Here is a 25356-nt window from a genome sequence, read left to right as displayed (position 1 = left end):
CTCTTTCTAGCAGGGCAAGGAACTTGGAAATGAATCCTAAGAAATCATCTTTAATGATATGCAAATTTCCCAATCAAAAACCTTCCGGGTGTAGCCTGTTTACTCACTTGTATGAATTTGATCAACACTTTCTGCTATAAGCTACTAGAGGGCCACTGTAAACTAGAGGGTTATGCCCTTTGCTTAACCTAACTTGAGCAGGCTGTGGGGTAATTATGCACCAGCAGGGAGAGTTAAATTGAATTACTTTGATAGATTTTTATAAAAGTTTATAAATACTTACTTTTTTACGATATGATCCAGCAATCCCACTCCTGGGCAGATATCCAGAAACTCTAATTCAAAAAGATACACTCACACCCCAGTGTTCACAGCAGCACTATTTACAGTAGCCAAGACATGGAAGCAACCTAAATGTCTGTTGACAGATGACTGGATAAAGAAGTTGTGGTGTATATATATATATATATATATATATATATATATCTCAGTCATAAAAAAAGAATGGAATAATGCCATTTGCAGCAACATGGATGGACCTGGAGATGGTCATACTAAGTGAAGTAAGTCAGAAAGAGAAAGACAAATATCAAATGATATCACTTGTATGTGGACTCTAAGATATGACACAAATGAACTTATTTACAAAAGAGAAACAGACTCACAGAAAACAAACTTACGGTTACTGGAGAGGAAAGGAAGAGGTGGGGAGATAAATTAGGAGATTGGGATTAGCAGGTACATGGAACAGATAAACAACAAGGTCCTATGCATAGCACAGGGAACTATATTCAATAGCTTATAATAACCTATAATGAAAAAGAATATATATATAACTGAATCACTGTGCTGTACCAGAAACTAACACAACATTGTAAATCAACTATACTTCAATTAAAAAAAAAACTTACTCCCAATTTGTGAATTGATCTCAATGTGAATTGATTGGTAAAATACTTCAAAAACAGACACGAATTTGTGGACCATACTTTGGAAAACACTGATCTAGCTAGTTCAGCACTTTTAAAAGTGTAATTCACAGAATGTAGGTGTCTTCGGAAAAAAGAGATATTTTATGGTTAAAAATGTATCATGGGTTGAGTTGTATTCCCTCAAAAGATATATTGAAGTCCTAATCCCCAGCATCTGTGAATGTGACCTTATTTGGAAATAGAGTGTTTGCAGATGTAATCTAATTAAGATGAGGTCATTGGGGTGTGCCCTAATCAGATGTGCCTGGAGTACTTAACGTCCAGGACTGTGAGAGAATAAATTTCTTTTATTTTAAACACCCAGTGTGAGGTACTTTCACACAGCAGCCCTGGGAAACAATATGTTTGGAAAATCCTGCATGTTATTATATCCTGATCTCAGATTCCTCATCCTTTTGTAAACAAACAGTTTGGGAGTACAGAGGTGATATTGGTGGTTCAACCTCTCTTGGGTTAGAATTTTACCTAAGAGTAGATCCTAGGTTTTTTGCTATAGCATTGCAATTGCAGGGATTTAAAAAAGAACAAACAGAAACAATACAGTAACAAGGCCTTATTTACTTTAGAAACATAATTGAAGTCATACTATATCCTTCATAAAACTCTACCTCCTGTATATTTGGGGTAAAAACTTAGATACACATCCATAGATTGAAGTCTTAATTCTTATTATTTTCAAATACCCCTAAAATAGTTAAGAGACAATATAATATAAAATAAAATGAACATATAGAATAATTTCCAGATATTCTAGTTTATATATTACTACATGGATACAACTACAATTATGGAATTATCTACAATATCATAAATTAGTCATGTATTCAATACCACTATATAGTATCTCAAACAGTTAATGCTTTGAATCATTTTATAAGCTTGAATAATGGATAAATAAATACAAAATATTTATTTAAAAATCATAATGCTATGCATTCTTTTAAGAGCTAAAATAACATCTAGCACAGAATAAGAGCAATTATTGTATTGCCTCCTTAAATATGGAATAATTTAAGATATTAATAATCAGAAAATTAATGCTAATTCAGCACATTACACTAGCTGATTGTTAAGTACATAAGTGAAATTAAACTCTGAAAGCACTGTAATGTTGCTTTACCAAATGACATTATTTAAAACAGTATCATTATAGCCGAGGGAAAACAACTCTGTAAAATGTTACGCTCTATTGATTTTATTTCAAATGATCAATGTCTCTAATGATCAGAGGGTTTATGTTAATACCGAGCTTCACATTTTCTTCTTTAATTTTTATTCTTCAGCCAGAAGGCTTCCAACTTCCTTTTTAGCAAGTGATACTCCTTAGGGGAAATTTATACTGCCTGTGTTGGCAATCCAACAGAGAAAAACTACAGAGGCAATGACACTGGCACTGAGAACCACGAAGCAACTTGAATTAAAATAAAAATAAATTGAATCCGAGTCCTTTCTCATAATGAGCCCAACTCAGGTTTGAAGTTGGCAAAGCAACTTCGAGCTGCTCATACACTTACAGTTAATTGGAAGAAATCGTGCCTTTCTGATCGATGTTTCATGTTCTCTGTTTAAGAGTCTAAGGGCTCGCGATGAGTTCCAACACCCTTCTGGAGCTACATTAAACTGAATGTTTTGTTTAACTTCTGGCTAATGAAGAAATGATTATTGATCTACAGATTCTCTTTTCTACATTGTTTAGCCTCTGCTTTGGAGATACAAGTAGAGATGCTTGCAATATAAAATTAATAGGAAGTAGATAGTAAACAATAAGCATTAGCATTCAATATGTATTTGCTGAATGAACACTTTGTTGAATGACATATTGATCTCACATTACAGGTGAAGAATCTGAGATCTAAAAAACTGTATGTAAAATGTTCAAAGTTCTTTGGGTCTCCTTACTCTATTCCAACATTCTTTCCACTATGCAATACTTCCTGAGATTAGATTATACTATTGGTTTATACATTGGATAGCCTTTGGGTCAGAGCTACCAAAACTTCTGGGTCTTTTAATATCAGTCTGTTTTTAGCTCTTTAGTAACTGAATGCCAGTTTTTACTGGGGCACTGTTTCACCCATCAGGAAGACTGACTTTCTTAGTTTCTCTTACAACTGGATGTGGCCATGTGGCTAAATTCTAGTGGAAGTGTTATGTGAGCTCCTGGGAAGTCTCCTTTGGTGAGATAGGGTACAGTCTTCTAATCTTTCTGTAGTGTAATATGCAAATGTGATGTTTGGTGTTCAAGTAGCCATTTTTGCCGTCTCAGGTAATACTCTGAGAGGGCAGCAATGTAAAAGAAATCTGGGTAAGTGATGAATGTGTGTTCTCCACACCAACCCAGACTACCCACCTCCAGACATCTTTTACATGCAACAAAAACGCATTCCTTACATGTTAAACCATTACTTTGTGCTTGTGTGTGTCAGAGTGAGTGGTGCCTTTTATATGTAGCTGAGTCTAACTTACTTCATTCAGCAATGTGAATTTCTTCTAAAATTCTATGTTTTCAATTCAAAGGCTCAGTCTCTGTTATGAGGTTATGTTTTTTCTATTCTTTTTATTCTTTCTACAGATGTTAAAATATCTTTTCATTTTATAAAATTATTTTAAATCACAGGTATTAGCTTTTTATTTACATTGTTGAAAAATAAGTTGTCAAACCTATAAAATTCTACAAATTTGTATTTTTATACGTTACTGAAATTTTAAAAAAAAATCTGGCAACAATCAATTTAGGTTACTTTCCATTTGTCAACCTCACCAAAGCAAAGAGAAATTTGGAATGTGCAACTGAATTCATTGAGATTGTAAGGAGAACAGTAGAAATCATTTGAAACAATGGCTTTATGTTTATGTGTTTTTGCATATCTTTGATATTGATATGATCTCAGTAATGCAGGGAATTCAATATATTTTATTTTATGCAAGATCTAAATGTCTGGACTTTCATTATTATTTATGTTGATAATATTGATTATGTTTAAAAGCCATTCCATAAGCTGTAAGTCAAAGGCATACAAGCAGTGGCAAGTTGAAATGGAACAGTAAGCAATGGTGATGGTGGTTTAGGTATTTGTTATCAGGCAATAACATCCTTCAAATGTCATTAGGCAAAGCAATTTAATTTGCTTTTGGAGCCAATTTAGTAGCCTATGTGAAAATATAAGCCCTGAGAATATTTGAACGGAAGAGTAATGAGTTTTGTGCCTTACTCCTAACCCTAACATTCTGGGACCTGTTTTCTTTACTTTGACCACTGTTCATTGTGTATTTATTTTATTTGCTGAAGAAAGAAAGCATATACTATATAAATGCAACTTTTAAAAAGTCATCTTTGTGGCCAAACTGCTTTGACTTCATTTATGATATAGTTTTGGCTTCCAGAGAAACACTTATAATTGCAGATTTAAAACATGATGCTAAACAGGCCTGTGCATTGATCTACTTAGATAAGGTGTCATTAATGAAGTTTGTGTTTAGATTTCATCCTATGAAAAATGAGGAAACTGACTAAAATGAATTCAAAATCGAGATTTTGACCTCTTTCAGATAGGATCTTCTAATAGCAACTTATTTTTTCCTTTATTTATGAAAATCTAAAAGTATTCCGTAAACACTGGATAAGTTGTATAAATATATGATCAAGCTTTTTTTAATCCTCAGGATTGTGAATATTTTAATTGACAATTATGACTATATTACACATAACAGATTATGCTGCTCTGCTTAAAATTTATCCGTTTATTTATTATTGGCTTATATTCATTAATTATATACTTGAAATGTTTACCAAACTTAACTTCCTATTGGATTACTCACTGAATTTGTATGCACATTATAGAATTCATGCCAAATACAAGAGTTCTGAAATTAAACAATATACCTTGGGGTTCTGGTAGCTCAGATTTTAACTACATGCAAAATTATAATGTTTTGTGAACTTTATGCTGTTTCAACACTCCATGATATTTAATTTTATGCTTTTTAATCTGGTGCATTTGCTTATTTAGCTTCTGACATTTCATATAAAGAATGTCTTCTCATGTGGCTATAGAGATCTTTTATATACTTAACGCATAGCTGGCTAAGTTTTCTCAATATGTATTTTAGTATCTTTTATGTTTACACCTGAAAAATCTCTTATAGATGTAATTATGTAGGTCTCTCTTGTAACTGTTATTTTAGAAAGAGTATCCTACTATACTTAGTAGATACCATAATGACTTCAATATAATTTTTCTATTATTCTTATGATCAGCTCAACTCACTTTTCAGACACCTGCTTAGTGTTTTTCAGTCTTCGAATGACCATTGTACTTTTCTGGGGCCAAGGGAGCAGAGTATTTCTAAACGACTGCAATTTCCATTATACCCAAAGAATATCCTCTCAGGGGATTATAAAAGCTGTAATTTCATCTTAGGGTTCCTATGACTAAACTGCTTGAGTTTGCTCCTACAATTTATGACATTACATGCCCCTTCAAAGGAATTATAGACTTATAATATCCCTTGAGATATATTATTATTCTTTATGTTATCCGTGTTTATGTCTAAAAAAGGTTCTGCAACCAGCACTTGATGGAAGAGCAATTTGTAGTTATCTCTTCGATGATTTTTAGCAATTTCCAAGACAACTGTGTCTTAACAAAAATGCCTTTCTACAGTAGTTCACTCAGACCCAAGTCTACAACATTTGCGAAGTTCTAACTTCCAATATACATCTCAGAACCCTTGACTCTGCCCTACAAATTAATGTTTCATAACTGGGCATAATTACTGCATAATAATTTTAATAAAAAGTACACAGTTTACAATAAAGTGTGTTCCTTTTTCAAACTATGATGATACATGCGTGTATATGTGCAGGTAGAAGAATGTAATACAATTTTTAGATTTTTTTTTCCCTTACTATGCTGCCACATTTTCTTCCTAATGAATTCTAAATCCATTAAGATTGACATTAGTTATGTTTACTCTCACTTTCACAGAAGCGTTGAGTAGTCATTTCAGAGTTTTAAAGTAGACTAATGCAATAAATCAGCGTTTCTTAATCTCAGCATTATTGGTATTTGGAACCAGGTAATTCTCTGCTGTAGGGGGCAGTCCTGTATACTGCAGGGTGTCTGGCAGCTTCTCTGGCCTCTGCCTACTAGATTATACTACTATACCCCAGTTGTGATGACCGAATGTGTCTCCAGATTTTCCCAATCTATCCTGGGAAGCAAGATCGCCTCCGGTTGAGAAGCACTGTAATAGTCCATTTACTTGATTGAACAGGTTGATGTCAATTATTGATTCTTTTAGGGGTTCTGCCTATTTAATTCATATCAAATTTGGTGGTGATTGTAGCATAAGACAATAAGAATCCTCTTACAACAATCATACAATGTCTCAAATATCAGTCACTGGTACATGGAGCATCGTATGAGGCAGTGGGGTAGAGCAGATGCTCCCACAGAGAGATGTAGAGAGATGTGCAAGGGCTACTCAAGATTATCTAAATTATAGTAAAAATACAAGTGAAAAGTGGGTAGTTCTAGTTCTCTTTGTGAAACAAGTAAATATTTTGGTGTGCTTGGATCTTTGATATAGTTCAAAATACTAAATTTAAAATTTTTTTTCCTTTTATGTAAATATTTGAAAGTGTACTTGTATGTGCATTTATAAATCAGAAACTGTAGAGCTTCAAATGTGTTCATATGTACATTTGTTTTTATATAGTTATTATGTCATAGACACAGATACAAGTAGCTAAAATAATAATGATTTTTGAACAATGAATCAAAGGTGATTACAGACCTCACGTATTGTATTACGTTATAAAGATCTGAGAATTCCTCTCCTTTCTGATAATTTTTGGTTAATTAATAGTCCTTTCACACACACACACACGTACACACGTACACATTTCAGAAGTATGAAACAAAGGTTATAAACTTGGGTGATAATAAGATGTAGTTTTTTATAATCCATATCTATCTATCTATCTATCTATCTATCTATCTATCTATCTACCTATCTATCTACATACATATAAACACAGCGATGAGCATAACTTTGACACAAGAATAATTGAGAACAACTTATAAATTCTGCTATGGTTATTAGATGAAATATTCTCTCAAAGAGTATTAATGACAACAGTCAGTTTCTGCTTTGTACATTATTAATGACCTTAAAAACTACATCTCACCATATGAATAGGTATAATTCATATTTTTTACATTGCAAAGGGGTTCACATAATCAGGAATCACCGTCTTTGAATGAATCAATTTGTATTTTAGCCTCAGCATTTCAATGTAAATGTGTTATATTTGGAAAACTGCTTAATATTTCTGAAACCCAAAGTCTTTCTGTGTAAACTCAGAAGAAATGAATATATGCAGAGTTTATTGCCTATATATTAGATATTTTATTCATTTAACTCTAACAGAAAACTTTCATTCACCCATTTTTTGAATTAAATATATATTATGTGCCAATCTGTGTATTAGGTTATGAAATTGAACAAGACAGAAATAGTCTTTAGAAAAACCTTTTGAGGTAGTTAGGGGAAGTGAAAATTTGTAGATGTCATTGTGTTCAGTTTTTTTTTGTTTTGTTTTGTTTTGTTTTGTTTTTGCTTCTTTTGCCTTCCTAACAGCATCTAGACTTTCCCCTGGGGAACATTATCGCCAGAATTACGTTGTGGATTTTTTCACCCTGCTTGGTCCAATAAAGCTTGAGATTTTTCATCAATGGTTAATGAAAAGGTGTGTTCTCTCACTCACCTTCTCCCTCTTAATCTGGATTGGGAATCAGGTGTGGGCCTGAAAACTGTGGATGACCATCTTTTGACACATGAAAGACAGAAAAAAAAAAAAGGGATATAATTAAGCCAGCCCTCCATAACATTATTGGATCACTGGATCAGCCAAACTCTAAAGTTAGCCCTACTTCTGAAATTTCCTTGTACATAAACCAATACATTCCCTTATTTTTTAAGCCAGGTGTAGTTGATTTTCTCATAAATGCTACCTTAAGAGTCTAAATTGACAAGACAGCTTTATCTCGAATGCTTAGGTATAAATGAACAAAGAAAATAAAGCTTAACAGTAGCATAGTAAATGACTGGGCTGAGATTAGAACTCAGGTCTGTTTGACTCCAAAATTTGAGAATTAAGAATATAATCACAATAAAAGTGCAGAGCACCATAAAATTTGAAGTTAAAATAATCTCCAGTATTTATTTAATTTCTACTCTGACTTCAAGGAATGACTACCAGAGGTTTCCATGCTGCCTGATACAGAAGTGGTTAGTCAGTGCTACAGCAACGAAGACTGTGGGAACGGGACTGCCCTTTGAATTGGCGCTTTGTGAAGATATTTTTGCAGACGTTGCTACTTACACATAGCGGTGGATGTTCAATAAATTTTCTTTGTGCCAAACTTAGAGTTCTATCATTTTAACCTGCTCTCAGTATACCTATGAGAAACAACTACTGGTGTTAAAAGTAAGTTTTTTTAATTTCGTAACAATAAAATATGATCAAGCAAAAAAGAATGCAAATAAAAATATATAATGAATTTAGTAACCATTTTCCTTTCCTTTCCACCTCTTGTCTTCTTCCAACACCCGGGTACCTCCCATCGCAGACACACAGACAACAGCACACACAAACCTAAAGGGATGTGAAGAACCTGGTCTTAAGTCTCTAAGATTTCCTTGAGATTTCTCTGAAATTTAACTCCTGGGCTGATGTGTTCCTCACTCAACAGCTTCATCTAAACTTTTTTGAAGTGTGGACTTCTACTCCGTTTTGAAAACCCATTTTCGCACCACTTCCGGGTTTTCATTACTGATTTTTCCCCTCATTGAATTATTTCCAACACTGAAAAGTCCCTTTTTCTCTGCCGCCTAACTCTTCACTATTCCACACTCTCGTGGGGATTATTATGCCTGCTCTTCAGTTTTATTAAGATCCTCATTATTTTACCCTTTTTCTGGAGTCTCTTTCTCTCTTAACTGCTCCAAATCAGCCACATAAACTCCAGTTTCTCCAGGATTCCAATAACTTGCCCTTTTGATATGTCACCATAATCGCTCGTTAAGTTAGACTTTTGGAATAAACTACATGTCTGCTAAAGGAAACTCTCCCATTTCTCCTCTACTCACAAACACTATTAATACTAAATATTTGCAGCCATTCTGACAGACATTAACTACCTGGACTTAGCTCAGACCCCCAGGCTAAGGGCTCAGTCCCACAAGGCTGCTCCCCACCACTTCAGATACTGATTGTGAGTCCCAGGTTGTCACCTGTACTTCTGAAAAAATGGCTATAAATCAGGGGTTCCCATGACCCCCTCCTTGGGTCTCATAATGACTCACTGAACTCAGAAAAACCATTAATTTATTAGATTACCAATTTATTAAAAAATGATACAACTCGGAACAGCCAAATGGAAGAGAGGCAGAGGACAAGGTATGGGGAGAGGGGCACAGGGCTTCCACACCCTCTCCAGGCATGTCACCCTCCCAGCACATCAGTGTGTTCACCCACCCAGAAACTCTCCAAACCCTTTTAGCTGAGGTTTTTGTTTTGTTTTGTTTTGTTTTTTTAATGATATCTTCATTTCATAGCCACTGGTGATTACATCATTCATTGACTATGAGTGATGAACAGAACCTCTGTGTTGATCTATGGAAGCCAGTCTGAGCTAAGATCTGGTAGATTTATCATCATGCCCAGCCTGCATGCCTGTCCCCTAAAATTGCACTTCTTCAGTATCAAGGTTGGAATAAATTTTTCCATACCCTATTGAAAATAGAGATTTGAGCTCCTGACCTCAAAATCATGCCCCCTTGTTCAGAACATTCAGCATGACACGTGTGGAGTTATCTTGACTAGCTCTGACAAACACAGCTGAATCTTTCCTTTCTTCTTCATTTTTTTCCAACAGAAAGATTTTTCAAAACTTCGAGTGACCACTAAATCGCTGTTTACAACAGCTCGTTCATGTTCAAAACGCTTTCAAACCTATCAGGCTGACTGTTACAGAAAGCTACAGAGAAAAGCAAAGCACAGAGGACCTGAGACTTCAGTGTGCCCTTCTGATACATTAATTTTTATATTCTATAATTAGGTACTTTAACAAGTAAACATGCCATAGTTCCCAGGCTAAATTGTTACTCACCTGTCTCTCTCTTTAACTTACCTTCCAGGAAAGTTTGATGCTATAGATTGCTTGTATATTTTCTCCAGCCATTTAACAAAAAATTGTATATATACTTCAGATAGGAAACATAATGAAAGCTTACACTTTTCCAAAAACATCTCCAAAAATCTTTGACTCTAGTAATAATATCTTGATTGTTTCTGAAACCATTTTCTGGCTCTATAATACATCCCTGCCACCGCTCTGTAGATTTTTGAAAATGGTATACTTGATCTAAACACTCTCCAAACAACTGAACAGTAAGTTTAGATTCAAAGTGGCAGAGCAACTATTTTTGTGTCCATCTGTACTGGTCATTTCACATCAAAGCAGAAATCTGTGAATATATTCTATTTTGTTTCCATTATTGTCACATGTAACATTGCCCAAAAGCTTTCCTCAAAGCTTTTTTTTTTTTTTTTTTGGCTTATCCCTGGTTTCCTCGATACAATAACATATAAGAGACCCTGCAGTGTTTGTAACAATTTTTTTAAACCAGACTTAAATGTGAAAACTGAGAATTAAAAATCTGTTTAAAAAGTCCCTCTTGAGCCATGATCGCCTGTGCGGTTTTCTTAGTTCTGTTGACCCTGCTTGGTATCTCCTCTTTGTCCGTCCTTCTCTGCTCACAGGATCTACTACTTTCAGTCTCACCTCCCAGACCTCTGTATCCAGCCCAAACTCCACGGCCAGTCTTCCCAATCACAGTTGTCTTCTCAGCAGAGAGTCCCGCATCTGAAGCAATTCTTTTTAACCTTAACAAGACACGTATTTGGAAAACTCTACTAACTATCATTCCTCCTACAGCTGCTGTGTCTGTGGGTGGATATCATAAAACTGCTTGTGAATTTCTAAACAGAGATTGCATTGTTCATTATTCATCTCTGGTCTCTAAATTAACGTCATGAACTGCATGTGTTCAATAAAGTGTTAGTGAATAAAACTAGATCATTTTATACTACTGCATGTGCAATCATGTGCCCAACCCCAACTTCATTTGCTATTGTTCAATTCTTTTATTAACCTCTAGGTGATTACTTAGCATACTTTAAAGAACAGTGGTTAGTAACTGCTTCTGTGTATATATGTATGTATTTATGTATCTTTCAGTCTTATTGAGATAAAATTGACGTACAGCACTGTAGAAGTTTAAGGTGCACAACCTGATTTGACTTACGTACGCCATGAATTGAGGACCACAATAAGTTTAGTGAACAGCCCTTATCTCATAGAGATACAAAATAAAAGGAAAAACAACTTTTTCCTTGTGATAACTCTTAGGATTCATTGTCTTAACTTTCATATGTAACATACAGCAGTGTTAATTATATTTATCATGTTGTAAGTTACATTCCTACTACTTATGCATCTTATAACTGGAAGTTTGTACCATTTGACCATCTTTATCCAATTCCCCCTTCTCTCCATCTCCTTCCTCTGGTAGCCACAAATCTCACCTCTTTTTTAGAAGTTTGTTTGCTTATTTGCTTGTTTTTAAGGTATAATTGACCTACAACTCTATGTTAGTTTCTGGTGCACAAAATAGTGATTTGATACTCCTGTTCATTACAAAATGATCACCACGATAGGTCTAGTTACCATCTGTCACCATACAAAGGTATTACATTATTATTGACTGTATTCTCCACTCTGACCATTTAATAGCTGAGACATCTATTTTGTAACTGAAAGCCTATTCCTCTTAATCTCCCTCTCCTATTTCTTATCTTCCCACCCTCTGGCAGCCACCTGTTTTTTCTCTGTATCTATGACTCTGTTTCTGTTTAATTGTTCATTTGTTTTGTTTTACAGATTCCACATATGAGTAAAATCATATGGTATTTGTCTTTCTCAGCCTGACTTATTTCAGTCAGCATAAACCCTCCAGGTCTATCCTTGCTGCTTCTATTCCCTTTGAATACTCCACCTTTGCCCTGCCCTCCCATTTTCCACATCAAATCAAGTATTTTTTTCCTTCTTAACAGGAATAATCAGGTGGTTCAATCCTCGTGCAGTTGAATTCTCACTCTAGGCTAGGTCTGTGTGAGGTATGGGAGATACAGAGCTGAGTAAGTTGCAGTCTCTGCTGTGAGGTGTTCATAAGCAATTTATTAATAAATTAGAACACAATGCACCAAGTTCATCAACACAATTTTAAAGCTATCTAAACATATAGTTAAAGTGACTGCGTACTTATATCTGGGTGGAGATGAGGAGGGTGGGGTTGTGAAAAGCCTCTCATCTTAGGTTTTAAAGGGTAAATAAGAGTTGGTCATGTGGTTGGAGTGGGGGAGAATTATCCTCCAGAAAGAAAATTGTATTTCTGTGCTGTGTTCCCCATGTTTAGTCACCTTGGCCCACTTTATTCCCTTGGAACTGGGTCTCTCATCATCCCAGCGCTGCCTTCACTTTTATGTTTCTCCTTCTTATATCATAAATCCATCCTCGCACATGGGATTTAGTCATTCATTCATTCTTTGAACAAACATTTATTGAGGTACCTAGATTCCTGTTTCTGTGCCAGCTGCCTAAATAATGTAAACACAATCCCTGCCCGGATACGACTCACCATCTGTTAATAAGGATGGACAAGTAAAGGAAGAAAAAATGGTGGTCATTATAAGAGAAATGGAGAAATACACAGCATTTTGAGACACATGAAGGTAAAAGTCATACCCTGGTTTATGAGTCAGGAAATTACTGTCAAGGAGATGATGGAGATACTGAGATCTAGAGATTCTAAAAGTTTAGGGAGGTCCCATCAGCTGCATTAATGTCTTTGGATTTAGTTCATGAGTAAGGGTGATAAGATGAATGACTTTATCAGATTTGAGCACTCTGAAGATCATTACTGGCTATACTTTAGAGAATTGATTAGGAATTAGCAAGAAGAGCTTCAGGGAGACTGGTCAAGAAGTTTTCATAGCTGCTCAGGAGAGACATGATGATATCTGACAAGGAAGCTCTCAGAATTCCTGTCACTTTACACACAAGCCTGCTGAATCCTATTAGTGCCTTTGCTTTCTTCTTCTAGTCTCTTAAACTAGAAATCCTTTTCCCCATCATCATCAGATTCCTTTTACAAACTCATTTATATTCATTTACTACCTGCTTTTTCTCCTCACCTACTTTTTAGAAACTTCCTGTAGTCTTGGTTTCTTTACCAAAATTAATTTCATTATCACATAATCAAGTGTCACAAGGAGGGCTATGCATGGATGGCACAAGACGAACATAATTGTTTTTGCTTCTCTATCATACTTTCCCTGACATCAGATTTAAATATTCAACTCAGACTCAACAATCTTTTCTTCCCACAATGCTCCCCAAACAATCGTTGTCAAAGCCAATCAATGTTTCATGTGTTTTCTTCCTCAGCGCCATCTCAGACTATTTTCTCCTCCTCTTCTATTAAACCTCAAAATCTTTGGTTTTATGCAAGGTTTTGGTCACAGAGCACCCTCTCTTCTCTATTTGTATTGCTGACTTTGTTAATATAAAATAGTCCCCTGGTTATGAGTGTATTTATAAATAGGTGCCTGTCAAACTTACGTCTCTAGTCTCTATTGCTCCTTTGAGCCCCAGCCTTATAACTCTAACAACTAACTTGACATTGCCACTTCAATTTCTGAGATAAAACAAAATTATCCAAGCCCCCCAAATAATTCTCAAGTATTCCTCAAATCTGTCCTATCACCAGTGTCCTCAATCTTATCCACCCAGGTTGTTTAAGCAAAACTCCTTGATTCTTCCTCCTTCATCATCCCTCCAATTCAATGTCACATACATTTCTCCAAATTTCCGACTTCTCTACATCCCCGCTGCTTCCACTCAAGCCCAAACCACATTATTATGTCTTGCTTGGACTACTGTAGTTTCCTTCTAAACAAGCTCCAGGCTTTTACTCTTTCCCTCTCAGGTTGGTTCTCTATCAAGTATCCAGAGCAATCACTTAAGGACATGATCCTGTTACTTGATTATCTAACCCTCCAATGACTTTCATTTACTCTTAGGAAAATAATCCAAACTTTCTAGCAAAGCCTGTGAGGTCTTACAAGAGCTGCCTCACTTCTTTGATCTTACATCAAAACCCCTCTACACCTCCGTTCATGCGTCTAAACTAATTGGACTTTTTCCTTCAAACACACCCAGCTTAGTCTACCTCTAGGCCTTTGTACTGGATGTGCTCTCTTCCTGCACACTTTTTCCCACTGATTCTAGCTATGGCTTGTTCTATTTTATCACTGAGGTCTTTGTGTCTCCTTCTAAATGCCTTCACATATCATCTCACGGAAACCAGAATACCTACTCCACTCATGCACTCCAAATTTATATTATTACATGAATATACATTGCTAAATGAAATTATCTTTTAAATTTACTTAGCTTAAAAAAGTTCTATATCAGCCACTACCAGACTGTAGCATTAATAAAATCTAAAATTTATTGGGTCAAGAATCTTATCTTTCCCACTTGTAGCTCTATGCCTAGTATCTAGCAGCATGGGCTCTGACTCACAGTAGGAACTCAACATACATTGTCCGTCAATGAATGAAATAGTCACTGTAATATTTTTATACTTACCCATCTTCTTCAGTAGACAAAAGCTACTTGAGAATGAGTACTATATTTGCAGTGGCACCTGGTATATGATAAATATGCAATAAATTTAAAAAACTCATTACAGAGAGTCAAAGGAGCCTTCCAAAGGAGAGAAATATTGGGGTTGTTTCTAAGAGGATGAGTAGGATTTCGTCAGAAGAGAAAATGGAAAATAAAAACATGTGAAGATTTGAAAGAACACAGCATTTGGGGGATAATTAAGGCATTTAGAGTGTTTGGGGATTTGTAATAAATACCTGATATTTCTTTGAACCACCTCTCCGTTGTTAATTGTACTGCTCAAGTATAAGCATTCTTTCTTTATTGTCTACCCCGCCTGCCAAACACCCATTTAAAATCGTTCCTAGCCTCTAGTCTCTTTCTGCTCTAAACTGTCGAACTCGATACTGCCAGACACATAAGCCTAAAGTGAAATTCTGATCATGTGCTTTCCCGTCCCCAACTGAAAACCCTCTGAGGGCTCCCCAATGCTAGCTAAAACATGCCCAATTCCCTTAATCCACTGAAGGCTCTCCAATAGTTCTGCCAAGCTGTTTTTCCAGGCTTACCTCCCATTCTTCCTTTTCTTGTACTCTATACTAAAGCCAAAACTGAGTATTTGCATATCGCTGTATATTTCTAGCTATTTCCAAACTCAGTGTCTCTGCTAGACTTTTCCCTGTGTGCAATGCCCTTTCTACCATCTATGCAGGCTACAACAACTTCCAAGTTTCACATGCCAACATCAAGATGCTTGCTTTGAACTATCCAGGCAGAATTAGCTCTTTCCATGTAACTCTCCTAAGTGGGCAAGTGATTATTTCTAACTCATAATTTCAGTAAACCATTCTTAAGTTTTCCATTTTATATGGTTTATTACCCTATTGAATATAACTATTATTCTTTATAATGTAATTCTTGTCCTCCCCGTAAGTACTCAGTGGTTATTTCCTAATAAAGAATGAGTTGTATAAGGGTATGGAGTATACAGACACTTCTATATTGCTAAATCTAAAACAAAGCAATAACATTATACACGAATGCAAAGTCACAGACTTTGGTCAAAGACACTGTGGGGGAGAAGGAATAAGGAAAAGAAAGAGAAGAATTAAAGATTTTCTTCTCAAGCTCTGGCTGTGTGCTACCTGCTATGATCAATGCTTTCCCTGCAGTTCTCAGAAAAACTCACTCAAGCAAGCGCCTTTCTGGTCCCCATATTCCAAAAGAGGAAATAAGACTCCAAGTCGCTAAGTAGCACACAACAGGAAACTGTCATAGCCAAGAATTAAAACAGTTTCTATCTACCTTCAAAACTTTGAACAACCAGAACACTGAAGAACTTACGCAGATTCCCCAGACACCCCAAGACCTGAGAGCCTGATGTTTTAATGACATAGTGTATTCCATAGCATAGCATAGCATAGCATATCAGTAGCAGAATCTGGACTCGAGGCTGAGTCTTCAACGTGTCAGTATTGAGTGCGTTTCACCGTAGTGTACTGACTGCATTTTATAACTGTCATATGTTCTTAAACTACAATCAAATGAAAGTGTTATTCTTCATGATTCAGTGTACCATCCATTGACTAACTTACAAATTTTTTTTTAACCTGAGAAATATAATTGTATCTAAGAACAAGAACAACTGCCTAGAAAGTATATTTTTCCAATATTAGATTTTTTATTTAGACTAGATATTAAGTGTCCTGCCCCAATCCATGACATATCTGAGTATTATTGAACAAAGATCTGTTATGCTTTTGGCTTGAGTAATGACAGTTCATATTGGAAAATAATGTCAACTTTCTTAACATTACCATGGGCAGAATTCTTAATTAACCTGCTTGTGCTGTCAGTAACGTAGAATGATCTTCTTTGGGAATGAGAGTTATATAATGAACTCTGGATATTTCGTTGTTGATAAAATTGGGGGGAGCAGATATGTCACTGAGGGGAGGACAGTACTCTTAGGAAGGGAGTCATCAAAAATGAAGTGACTCCCTTGTGACAAAGGCAGTGCTGGGGCAGACAGCACACCTTGCAGCCGTCTAGTTTCACTGTTTCTATTTCAGGCACTTAAGTGTCTCAGACGCTGTGACCCAAGCTTGCCCCTGAATCTGTCATATGCTCTGTTCTGCTCCTAAGAGTTCTCTAAAATAAAACTAATCTCAGTACTGATTTTAAGGAAGCCTGGCATTGAGGTTCAACAGAGGTGGCTAGCTGGCTTCTTGTTCAACATTTTCAATAAACAATGAAAGTACAGAGTAAAGGATCAAAATAATTAAAATTTCCCTACTATATTAGTGTATAAAATGATAGACAAAATTCTCCATCTCCCAACTCTCAGTCTCTTAGTTTCTTTTCACTTGTATCAAGGATTTGATGAGTGTGTATTCTATCTGCAGTTTTTAATGGTGTGTTTCATTGGCATGCTTTACTGCTATTTATTCTCCCATGTACTTAAAAAAAAAAGTCATCCATTCATAACAATGTCAGGGAGATTCCTGCAAATGTTTCACCCAATGGTATTTTAACATTATTTTGTGTGCATTATTACATTTAATCCTCATGAAAGTACCAAGAGATTATTATCTCCATTTTTAGATGTAAAGAAATTGAAACTCAAAAAAAAAAAAAAAGTAACTTGTCCAAGGTCACACAAGTGGGACTGTGTTGGAGGAGCCAGAAATCAAATCTAAGCCAGTCTCTCAAGCTGAATGATGCTCAGATATACTGCACTATATCATATTGCCTTTATGCAGCCACACGAACTTAAATTATAGTCATTCTTGGATTTCGACCAGAACTTCAACTTCATATCCATCAACTGAACTGTTTACCTACAAATTTACATACAAATGTGCTTTTAGCCCATTCTGCATACCAGATTAAACAAATAAGAGGCAGGATGCCCAGTTAAACTTTATTTGCAAATAAACAATGGATGTTTTTAAAATATAAGTATGCTCCTTACAAAGGGTAATAGTAGACACTCATAGGGTGGCTCCCATGCAATATTTAGGACCTACTTATACTAAAAAGATATTCATTGTTTACCTGACATTACAATTTACCTGGATGTCCTATATTCTGGGGGGTACCCTTACCCATTCCAGCTCTTCTTTTGCATCACTGTGTTTTGCTGTTTAACATAGAAGCCCCAAATTCCCTTTCCCGCCAAGGTATCTTTAACTTGTGCCTTGTATGACCTCAACTTCACCTTCTCTTTTCCTGGGCTGCATTATTGTCTGTTTTGGAAAAACCTGGTGTTAGAAGACCTATGCTGCATTACAATTTTAAAAGATGTGCAGGGTAAGGGATGTCATTTAGTGAAGATGGCTGACTGCAGCTGCTGTCACCATGGCATTCTAGTCTTATTTCCCCGTTTGTCCAAGTCCAGGTCTTGAGTCCATTTGGTGTCTATGCAACCATTCACAAAAGACCGAAAAATTGTTATAAAATAGAATGCAAATTTGTTAATTTGTATCAAGAACCCCCTGGCTTCTCAATCTCACTAGGAGGCACATTTTCTCGGGAATAAAGGAGCATGATAAAATGAAAGACGTGCCATTTCTTTGAGCTCTTAGTTCTAATCGGCAAAATGGATTTCATAAGTACCAACCTCATGGGGTGGCTAAGAGGACTTGAGAAATGCATAGGTAAGGTTACTGATGTACGCATTAGCATTAGTTAAAGGAAACAATAATACTTTAGCAGGTTGACTAGCGAACACAGAATCAGAGTGCCAAACATTGGATAAACCCATTTTGCTAAGATTGGTGGTAACTGAAACTCTTAAATAAGAGATTGTATTTGCTTGATAAATGTAATATCCTTGTTTCTGAGTTAGAGTTCCTTCTTACATACTGGATACTTGAAAAAGCCTTGCCAATGTGTGCCTTCTCTTAATCGCTCTTTTCTGTGCTTCTGTTACTTGTCAACATTTCTTTGACTAAAAAATAAACATTCCTTTAAAGTCATAAATACATTCAATCACCTATGGAGCTATTGATTATAGTAACACATTGAATGAAACTGAAAGACATTCTCTTCAAGCTGGGGGCTTGCTGCATATTTTCATTGACTTATTGACTATTCCTGGATGACAACTCAGTTTTATACATCAATCTTTGAGTACAGATCGTCACCCCTGTATTCGACCTAGAGTTTCCTGTGTTGGATCTGCTGCTTATTTGTTGTTCCATCTTTGACAAAGCACTTCGCCTTCTCACTACTTTAGTTTCTTCATCTGTAAAATGGGAATAGTAAAAATTCATAAGTCTATTATAATAATCTGTTCTTTGGCAAAAATAATTTTAAACATAAAACAGTTCTATGAAACTATCACAAATTAGAACTACCTAAGGTATGCATTTATATTTGAGACTAAAATAATATTCCTTAGTTCTTTGAGTTATTGGTTCTTTATATTCTTTAGTCTCAGAAGTTATGTCAATGTCCTCACTGCCTGTATCAGATTCTTATGTCTGCTTAACAAGTTACCACAAACTTAGTCACTTAACACAAATTTATTATTTTGTAGTCCTGGAGGTCAGAAGTCCCAAATGGATCTCACTGGGCTAAAATTATGGTGTTTTGAGGCCATCCCCATTCCTTAGCTCATGACCCTTTCCTCTATCTTAAAAAGCAAAAACATTGCACAAAACAGGACATTGCATAGAATGGGACATTGCATATTCCGACAGTGTAATAATCACATCTCCCTCCAGCTCTCTCCTGCCTCACTTTTCCATACTTGAGGACCCTTGTGATTACATCGGACCTACCCAGATTGTTCAGGATACTTTCCTTATTTAAGTTTAGCTGATTAACAACCTTAAATCCATTTGCAACCTAAATCCCAATGCCATGTATTCTAAGATACTTACAGCATTAGGATGTGGGCATTAAGGCGGTGGGTGGGCAGTATTCTACTTGTCACACAGCCCTTGAAGTTAACTTTACAGAGTGGCACCTTATTATTTTCTGCATAGTGAGTGTGCCCCATATTGTATATCATTTAAAGTCCAAGGTATCAATTAATCTATCTGAAAATTAAGAGTTCTATCCAGTTCACTTATTGAAGAGCCACTGTTCATTCATGAGACAACTATGTTTCAAGCGTCTGTCCATTATCAAGTGTCTTCTACTGTTTTAGACATTGGGATTATAGAAACAAATGCATCAACATAAACCCCAGATTTTATGGCACTTAAATTTCCCTGGGGCAAAATAGAAAATAAATAGAATAATAAATAAAATAGATAATTTCAGATAATAGTAAGTGTTCTAAAGAAAGTAACATAAAGTCATGGAATAGAGAGTGATAGCCGGGGTTGCTACTTTAGCACACCCCCTGAAGGGAGAGAATTTCAGGTGAGACCAGAAAGGATGTAACTCTGCTGAGACAGAAGAAAAGCGTTCAAGAAAAGCGGGACAGTGAGAAGAGAAAAAGATGTTTTTGTAACAGAGGCACAAAGATGGCTACAGTATCCCAAGTCCAGAGAATAAGAGAAAGAGTGGTGAGAAAAGATATTGAAGAGGTAAGAAAGGGAGAAAGGTCACAAAGGGTTGGCTTTATAGATCATGATAAAGAATATGGATTTTAATCTCATTGCAATAGATACTTCCTGAAGCATCAAAGCAAATTTGTGTTTCATAAGGGCATACTCTCTGCTGCATGGAGAAAGGATTATGAGGGCAAACAATGGAAGGCTCTTTTTAGGCCAGGTAGATGGCATGGTGGCCGTGGTTGGCAACACTGGGGATGTTGAGAGTGGTCAGATTTGATACATATTTTGGTGACCTCTAATGAATAGGATGTAGGGTGAGAACAGACTCTAAAGCAGGTGGGTGGATGCTGGTGTTATTATCCATACGAGGATGCAGGTGTGAGAAGGGTAAGTGAGGTGTGGGCAGAGTGTCACGTGGTAGATGCTAAGCCAGGCTTTGGAGCCTCAAGATACGGTCTAGGTCCTAAAGTGTTTAATAATCTTCCACCGTGGGGAATTCCAAGTCTGTCAAATATTGCAAGGGGCTAGTCCTTAAAAATTACCTGCTCCATCCATCTCTTTTGAGGAAATGAAGGGGAAGTTGGGACTCACAGCTGCATTTCTAATGAGTGGAAGAGTAAAATCAAGCTACCCTGGCTCCACCTTGGTGGCAATGTGCCCCCAAATTCCCTCTATAACAGACACGGGCAGCACCTGGACAGCAGCCCTCTGGCCTTGACTTCTAAATGCCAACATCTATTCTCCTGAGACGGTGTTTTCTGCACTGATACAGCCCTCCTCCACTTTGTGCGTTATTCAACCAGTGACTATAGGATGTAACTGTTACTGAACCAGACCTGGGTCTGCTTGCCGGTGCACAGTAAAGCCAGTCTCAAGACACTGGGGCGCGGTGAAGGAAGGCGTTTATTGTAAAGCGCCAGACAAAGAGCCCAGCACCGCTGTGCTCATGAAGCCTAAACTCCCTGACGGCTTTTAGGAAAGTATTTTTAAAGGCGCGGTGAGGGAGGTGGGTGGCAGGGTAGGTGATCAGCTCCTGCACAGTTCTCTGATTGGCTGGTGAAGAGGTAACAGGGCGGTGTCACAGGGGGTAGCATTATCAATTCTTAGGCTCCAGTAAGTCTGGGGGCTACGTGCTCATGGCTGTCAAGCAGCTAACATCTTCCACTTGGTGGGAATTTTCACATCTGTGAAACAGCTCAGGAAATGTGCAGCAGATACCGTTATCCATGCACCTCAGAGAGGACTGACAGCAGAGGATGTGGAGGAGGGGTCGGCCCCCGGGAAGGTCCCATGGGGTCCTGCTTGGTTCCGTAACTAACCCATGGGCCTCAACCCTCCCATAGGATAACGTGGAGGTATTGTTTTGCACCGTTTGTCAGAGCTCCCCTGTGGGGCTCAGCGCCAGTAGCCACTGAGGTAGCTGGTTTAATAACCCACCCCCTTGGTGGCTGCCTTCTTTTTTCTGTAACTCTGTTTTTCTCCCCCATCCACGTTCCTGGACCTTCCCAAATAAGATACCTGCCCTGGAATCCTCCCTCCAGGCACCGACTCCAGGAAAACCAAATTGAGACCCTCTCTTTGCCTGCGACTGCTTTTATAAGGCTTAGTAGCTCAGCGGACTGTTCTAAACTTGGCACCTGAACCACCGTGGGATCCTGAAAAATAAAGGATGCTATCACTATCTACTTTAATGGCTGCCCTTACAAAATACCATATTATGGCTTCTACTTATCCTGCTGGTGTCTTTCTTCTCTTCCTCTCAAAAGACGTCAGGAAATAAAAAGGAAATGTCTTCTTATACTGTTAATAAGTAGAGTACTTTCAGAAGCCAGGGTCATGAATGAGCTAATCTAATGCATTGTAAGGCGCTACTTCCAGAAGGGAGAAGCAGTAATTTTCTCAGTAAATTCAGAAGCATCTCAGTTATGTAAAATGTCAGATCTGCCTGTGGACTTCCCCACATCATCTCTGTATTTTACATTCTCTTGAGCATAGATCTGATATTTTCTTAAATTGCTCTTGCTAGTTATCTTTTATAAAATATGAACTTTTACTGAGATGAACTCTTTCTTAAATTCTTTAAAATCTTTTTCTTTCCCTCGTGTCTCAAATTTAAATGGAATGAAACTATTATCTTTAGTTTGTGGGTGCCAATTCTTTATCTCTCATCACTGACACATGCCATAATTCAATCTCTGTGTCCTGTTGCCGTTCATAAACCAATAAGCTCTGGTGGTTTATGTCATCAGCAGAAAACCTGAACGTGAATTATAGCCTTGCATTCAATCTCTATGTTCTGTGCAGAAATAGCCAGTTTTTCAGAATGTGCAATTTAGAGACTTGGGAGCAAGAGACTTATAAAGTGTATTTCTTGTAGTCTGTGCCAAAGTCAAAGCTATGAGCATTCAAAGAAAAAGACTGATATAAAATTGGTTCAAAATACACCTATAGCTTTATGGGCAGCAGAATGTTTTCATTAAGTTTGGAAAACTTGAGAGTGGGCTACCTTCCACTTATTTCTAAACTTCTAGAGAGTTTCTGAAAAAAAAAAAAAACCCAATTCGAATTTCATCAACAATGAATTAGGATAATAACTTGGACATAGTGACTCACGGACAGTAGAGGGTCCTTGTACTTTATGTGTTAGCATTTATTTTTCTGTGTGAAAATGGTCAAGTAAACATCTACAAAAATGACTATACAAAGAACTAATTAGAACATACACAATGTCCTTTAGTCACGTATGTTGCAAAGAAGGAAAGTTTGTTGAAGTAATTATTTTAAATACACTATTTTTATTTGTATTAATCACACCTATAATATTGAATGCTTTTCAATGCACAAACCCATAACTCAACATACAAAGAGTAAGTCCTCCTTCTAAACAGGCTGGAAAGCAAAGTGGAATTGTGTTGGGGTCTGATCAAGAGCTCATTTGAGAGAAAATTCCTAGTTCAAAAAATAATTGTTGCATCAGACTTTAGATATTTGGAAACAGTGCTTGATAAGGAAAAGTGTAGCAGTTTTAGATAAATGGCTACATTGAAAGTAAAAATGTGTGTTAGTACTCATATTTTGAAAAACTGTACAGTGCCTTTCTTGACCAGCATTCAGTACTAAATATGACATTAATATACACCACACGTGATTCTAAGTGCTATCAATGCCGAACAGTGCCAGCAGTAAACAGACTAGATATCTCTGTCTTCAATAAGCTTCCATTACAATGGGGGAAGAGAGACAATAAATAAACAATTATTATTTACTATTTCAGGTTGGGTTCAGTCTTATGAAGAAAGAAAAAAAACGTGGTATTAGGGAATTAAAGAAAGAGTAAGAGGTGACATTTTACATAGGACTGTCAAGGAAAGGTCTCAGTCAGGCAAGGTGACTGACATGTGAAAATATGTAAGTAAATTGATGGAAGAAGCTACCAGAAAAATAGCGGGATAAAATGGCAGGGTAACAGAGGGCTTGTTGGCCGTGGGAAAAAGTTTGGCTTTGACTCTAGGTGAAGCCAAACATCAGCGAAGGTAGAGCAGAAGTGATCTGAAGATGGCTGGCAATCTGTTTTGTTGAGAAGAGACTGGACGGTAGACAAAGATGAAAGCGTGGAAGCTGGCTAGAAAGTTATTGGAGAATTTTCAGTCGAGATACCATGACCTATGCCAAGGCAGCGCAGGCGGAGGTGGTGACTAGTTTCCGGGTAGACTTTGGAAAGTAGCAGCAAAAGAAATTCTGATCACGTGGATGTCGGTTGTGAAGTAAAGGAATTAATGACGATTCCAAGGTAGAGAATTTACTTCTTCAAGCCTCATTTGTTGGGGAATAAATGAGGGAAAAATAGACACTGGTCTGACTGACAAAGACAATGATTTTGAGAACATGTCACACAGATTGAACACGTTGGAGGGGGCTGTCACATCATATATATATCTTTGTCAAGAGGGGAGGTTTAGGAAAATTACTGGCAATCTTAATTTATTAATAAAATTATGTGATCCTGTGCACTTACCCCATCAGCAAATAGCTCTAAAGGTTAAGGTGTTTTGGTGAACAGAATCCTACGTGGGTAGCCCTTGTTAGAGATGCAGGAACGATGCTATAGATGCAGGAATCATGTCTAATGTTTTAAAAAATAAGCCACAGACAAGGAGCCGTTTCATGGCCCTTATTTATAATACTCAGTGGTACCTGCGACTTCATTTCTCAGCCTCCCAGACCTGATGTGCTCTTTCCTTTTCCCAGCCATCGGGTTTTGAAGGAAGTCCTCCACAGCTTACGACAGTTCCACTTTCCATGCAGTGAGTCTTACCATCTATCACGTCAGAGGCACATCGTGGACACTCATTCAGTTTTGGCTAAATTACAATAGATGTCTTGCTCTTCTAAGAATTCTGACATCAGAAAAAATATATTAAAACTCAGTGGTAGAAGTTCCTTGAATAACCAGTTTTATGGACTTTTTCTTTATTTAATCTCTCTCTTTGGTCTGACATTCTTCACTACACACAGTTTCCTCATTGATTATTAACATAAAATTGTCTTCCAGTCCATTGTTATAATAATCTAGTTACAGGTTTTCCCAGCTGAGGGAGTGATGCTTTTTGGGGAAAAATGCAGGCTGTTGGAAACCTTGTTCTGCTAGAGTAAGATCACAGGCAAGTAACTGAGCCTGAATCAGCCTAGCTTCCTCCACAAGTATCAAAGGGACACTGACTTATTTTAAAGGGTTTTGGTATTGGAATAAAGCCACAGAATTATCTAACACAATAGAGGGAAAAATAAATGAGAGTTGTCTTCTTAAGGTATAATTTATATATTAATGCTGTGGCTCTGTAGTCACACAATATATTATTAGTCTGAATATGATTAGTTTCAGAGCATCCTAGAGGGAGAAGTTGAAGGTCAAGGAAAAAAAGGCAGTTACCTCCTGCTCCCGTCACCATTTTCTGTGTTGTCTCCAAGTACGTGGTGCTGCATCTTAGGGCCTTTTCCAGAAGAAGTTATAGTATCGAATTATAGAACATTCCCTTGTATACAGGATGC

Source organism: Camelus bactrianus, chromosome 13, assembly GCF_048773025.1.
Source record: "Camelus bactrianus isolate YW-2024 breed Bactrian camel chromosome 13, ASM4877302v1, whole genome shotgun sequence".
Classification (NCBI taxonomy): domain Eukaryota; kingdom Metazoa; phylum Chordata; class Mammalia; order Artiodactyla; family Camelidae; genus Camelus; species Camelus bactrianus.
Note: the sequence above shows the minus strand (reverse complement) of the source record.